Below are 5,512 nucleotides of genomic sequence, written 5' to 3'. Positions count from 1 at the left end.
TGATTTGATACTGAATTCTGAATATGTTGTTGATGCCGAAAAGGGACATAAGTGGGAAGCAAGCTAACGGGGACCGGGCCCCTAAATGGGCGGAGCCAGGACGATATAGGCGTGGCGCGCGCTTCCATTATTTCTTCCTAAAGGTATCAACTATAATAAAGATGAAACGAATAAGTCCCAAAGTCTTTTCAATATGAAATTGTAAATTTATTTCCTTTTTTTTCTCTTTCCTCTCTTCGCTGAAAACTGACTTTTGGCTGTCTTAGATGCTTGGCTAAGTCAGCCCAAACTCGATTCAACAAAAAAATATGCAAAGCAGTTTAGATTTTATATTTTCTAGATTAGTTTGGGGCTTGTATAAGAATTCCTAAAATGATTATTTTGTTTTCAGGCATAATTTAAATATTAGGTAAACATTTTTTATGTAAAAATGATTTGACAGTTGACCAAATTATGACTTAGCCAAATTACATCAATGTGACATCACATTCACTCTGCTAGCCTAATGTCCATATGAACTTAACAACGATTCCTTTTCAAGATACAGAGTGTTGAACATAACGACTATTCTATTCAATTCTGTCATTTCAACTTTAGTTTACATTGTTCAATGACAATTACAAGTACAGGGTGAGGTTTTAAAGTTTCATGGGTTTTTCTTTACACTGGTAGTAAATTTCCATATACAAGATGCATTTTGTGTTTCATTTTGAAACCTTCTACTGTCTTCTAACACTGATTTCACTCATAACATGCTAAATTTTCTTATTATAGTAAGGTTAATTTAGAAAATGAAAATAAGATCAAAATATCAATAAACCTATAGAAAAATTTGTCAAAATATCCTACTCAAACAGACAAGAAGAAGATACAACTAGTATAACATTTTCCAGATATTAAAGATACATTTTGAAACTTTATTCAGTTGAATATTGAGTAGCAAATTGTGCAAGTCACATTCTGAGAATAGATTAATAAAAGAATAAAATCACCAATCCAGCTTATTTCCAACATATTCTAGTCAACCTACAGGTATGGAAAGTTCAAGATTAGACAAGGTAAGAAGAGAGAGAACTATTGAACTGAATGCTCCAGACAAAGATGGGGATAAACTTTGTGACATGTTTCAGCGTGCCAAAACGAATGTTCAAGTTGTGGTCAACTGTCAAATGATGTTACCCTGATACACTTACAAAGTTTACCTCTATCTTTGTCTAGAGCATAGGTTTGCTGTAGTTGTCGCACTGTTCTCATATAGGATTGTTATGTTTTGAAATTTCCATACCTGTAATGCAATTTTCATAGAATTAAGCTAAAATATCAATAAAAAATTGATGTAAAAATTCATTATTTTAGATTGCAAATTATTAGGGTCAGAATTTTCTAAAATCCTGGTTACATACTGCCAGGAAGTGAAAAATTCTACAAGTACAGGGTGCTGCATTTTCGATGGTTTTACTGGGTACAGAGAAAACGGTAATAGATAGAAAAAAAGTAGCATACGTGTTCTGATCTCTTTTTCTGAGCTGAGATGACTGGCGAAAAGTAGGCGGCGCAAACTTCTTTTGTTTCAAAGATACGGGGGGTTTTCGAAAATTGTTAATTTTTGAACCTCTTCTGAATTGCAGTTGCTCTTAAAGTTATCAAAAAAGGAAGAACGGTTCCCGGTGTTATATTTTATTTTTTCAATTTATCTTGCATGTGCTGCATTTTTTTGTGATTTGTCATTCATTTAGCTCGTTTTTGAGTTATTGTTTTGTAATTATTTAGATGAGAAAGTTAAACAGAAATGTATCTAAGCACGCAATCTGTAATTATCCATTAACAATTTAAAAGTTAGGCTAGAATATTAAAAAATATCATAAGAAGCTTTTCATCTGTTTTGCAGTTTTGCCAACATTTTCTCAACAATCTATCAAGAACTGAAATGATAATTTTAATAAATTTTTCTCAGTCTCACTTATCATTTGAGGTCAGGTTTTAACAGTCATTTGTTATTATTTATTTAGTTGTTAGTTTAGTAAAAGCTAAAAAAATTAAAAATATAAAAAGTTGTTTTAGAATGAATTTTGAGAAAGTTTAAAGGTATTTGGAATTAGTAAATGCCCGTTAATATGATAATATTTAACTGAATAATAAAAAAACATTAAAAAAGACAAAAATTTCAAATATTTCTATATCGTTTAAACATCATTTTTTGCTACTTAAAAATATAAGAAACATTTGATAATCCATATATTTTTTAATCAATGCTTTTTGTTATATTTAGTGGCAGTTTATTATTTTTTTTTTTTAATTAATTTAGTAGTACCTAGTAGGTAGAAATACCGCTCCTTAGATGAACAATAATATACTTCTGCAAGTAGTAGTAGATTTTTACTAACTTTCCATACAATTTCACCATTTAAGTTCACGGTGTATTACAACAAGTTTGTAGAGGTTAATCCTGTTATTTTAAAAAAAGACCTTTGCTAAGCTGAAAAAAAGCCAATATCTAAAATTCCAAACAAAATCGGAAATAAAATAAACTAACACATCAGAAAATTAAATATTTTTAATAAGATTCTATCGTCACTTTAATAAGAAAAGTGGCCATTTCTATTTTCTACTATTTTTAAGGTAAAAGTTGAAAAAACTGTTTATAAACGACATGTAACATGTTAATATAAACATAGCCTTTTGTTTCGACTGTGGGTATTTTTATACATATTATTTAGCACTTTTTTGTTAAGGAAACGCTTTTTTTTCTAATCCCCAAGATTAACGTTTACAAACTTATATATTTATTAAACCGTTGAAAAAGTAAAAATCATCAGAATTAAATGAACTAAAAATATACACGTGTGGTAAATCCAAAAGTGACCATAGGAAAACCGTGTAACGGACAGAGAAACGAAGGTAATTGCATGCGCGGGAGAAAGACAGAAAACGAAAAAAATATCAAGTAGGCCATATTTTTAGCGCGCTGTTGCCAAACGCCGTAAGTAAGTTTGTCGAGGGTATTAAATACTTACGGCGTTTGGCAACAGCGCGCTAAAAATATGGCCTACTTGATATTTTTTTCGTTTACTGTCTTTCTCCCGCGCATGCAATTACCTACGTTTCTCTGTCCATTACACGGTTTTCCTATGGTCGCTTTTGGATTTACCACACCTGTATAGGGTTTTCTATTTAAAAAAATATAACTTACTGTCATATGTCAGAAATTAAACGTAATAGAAAAAAACTGACTACGTCAAAACTTCTACCGGAAACCGTTTTTCCTTTTCTGATAACTTTAATAGCAAATGAAATACAGAGGGGGTTCCAAAATGACCAATTTTCAAACGCCCCCGTATCTTTGAAACAAAAGAAGTTTTTCTCTGTACCCCGTAAAACCATCGAAAATGCAGCACCCTGTACATAAGACATTTTTTTTGCAAATTTTGATTCTTACTTTAATAAATAAATCACGTTTTTTTTTCTCCTTAAAACTAACAATTAACTAAATTATTAATTTATGACGTAAACTTTTAATTTAAAGGAGTTTACTATTAGATTTAAGATAAATAGTTGGATTTCCAATGTATCATTTTTAAGCATATTTTAACTTCAATTTACATGTATAATTTTGTGTTTAGTTAGAGAAACTATATTGCACTTTAGACGACTTCAAATGTTATGAAAAAAATTATACGTTCTGATTTTGATTAACGATTTGTAAGAACAATATTACTCTTTGATCATTTTCTGATCAGATTGTTATTAAAATGCTTCTGTAAGTAAAAAGCATTTTAATTTAAAAAAAAAACTTTCTGATCTGTAATAAATTGTTCAGACTATTAAGTAAGACATCCCTGTTATTGTGTTCGTTCATTCGAGTTATATATTTCGTCGTGAATTCAGAATATTTCCGAACGTAACTCTGGCAAATTCCACTTTAAGAGACTTACGTCAAGTGTCCATCACCGTGGAATGCAATATAACCAGAGTGAATCATAGCATTTAATATAAACCAGCAGGTACACGTATAATTTATACAACGATACGCCCTTAGTAATTTAATAAATTGATCGAACAAGGGTGCTAAAAGAATCACGTGCAGGGCACGTGCGAGAGCTTCCCGGCTTTCCTTTATGGAAATAATTGCGTAGCGCATCGGGCAGGTAATTTTTCCGACAGGCGTCCGTGAAAAACGACATGACTTTGTTGCTCATTGTGCTCACGCCAAAATTGCCAAACAAATATTTTTGACCTGCGTTCGATATTAATAACGAAGGGCGAAGGACAGGTATGCAATTTTCTCTACGTCCCGGGACAAGAAAACGCTTTTAGCGCGATGCATAAATATTAGTTTTTTGTTAACGATCGAATCAATTGTTGCCACAATGACTTGACGGCTACTATGAATATGTTGCCCTTTATAAAATAATAATTGATTGAGTAGATTTAATTAAAATTTTTATTTGTTTCAGCAACAGAAATACAGAGTGTCACTCAAGTCAATATCTCGAAAACAGTTGAATATAATTTATTTCACCTAATGTGACGTCACATGATCACTTTATCAGAAAGACTGACCGATATCAATTTACGTCACATTCGTTTACACTGACATGTTTATTGAGTGTCTTGTTTGTTATAAAATAAAAACTTAAACAATTAATATTTCGTTATTAAACATATTTTTGAACAAAAATGTGCAAGTTATTTTACATACCCATTTTTTTTAAATTTTGTCACAGCAAAATGTTTTCCTGGAATCCGGTAAACTTGAAATGTACTTTTTGGGAGAAAATCCTCATTATTTTTTTAATCCCGAGTCAAGTTTTATGTATCCGCGGTGCACATTACAAACGATGATCTCCCCCTAACTAAAATTCAGCCCGTGCAAGAACGAAAGTAGTCCTGCCAGTTTTGTTGAAAATCGGGAGTAACAGGGAACACGGTATTTCACTTATACCGGGACCTCTTGGGAAAACGAAATAATGCGGGGTGTGTACTTTATTACTGCGTTGCATTGCCGCAGATTGTGTGTAACAGTTTTTTTTCAGCAAAAGCTAACTTGTTTCCAAGCTGGAAACTGTTATCGAAGCTTTTGATCGCTTATGGAACGCAGCAATTAATTCGACATTAGATGCTGCAAATTGCAAAAGGTCGCAATTACCTTCGATACAGCATTAAGGAATTATGTGCTCTAAATTATCTACTTCAGTTTGTCATTTAACGTTAATAGTGATGCTTACAGTTAATTGGCAGTTGACTTGAAATTCGGTTTAATTGAAGGTTACCAAAGGTTCCTAAAAGACATGTTCAGACTATAAATAGTCGTAACCGACTTAAACGTAGGTTATTTGACTTCTTTGCAGGAATTTGTATGGTTTTTGGGTTAAAGTTAACTAGGAGACTTTAACTCATTATTTGGAGTAGTTCTGAATAATTAAAAAAATTATTTTCATTGTGACAACCTTAAAAATCCTCTTCATAAAGCTATAAAACTAGAACAAATTTATCAAACCAAGTAAAATGAGTT

Source organism: Ips typographus, linkage group LG5 (assembly GCF_016097725.1).
Source record: "Ips typographus isolate SLU linkage group LG5, UJ_Ityp_2.0, whole genome shotgun sequence".
Classification (NCBI taxonomy): Eukaryota; Metazoa; Arthropoda; class Insecta; order Coleoptera; family Curculionidae; genus Ips; species Ips typographus.
The sequence above is the reverse complement of the archived record's forward strand: the minus strand, read 5'-3'. Positions refer to the sequence as shown.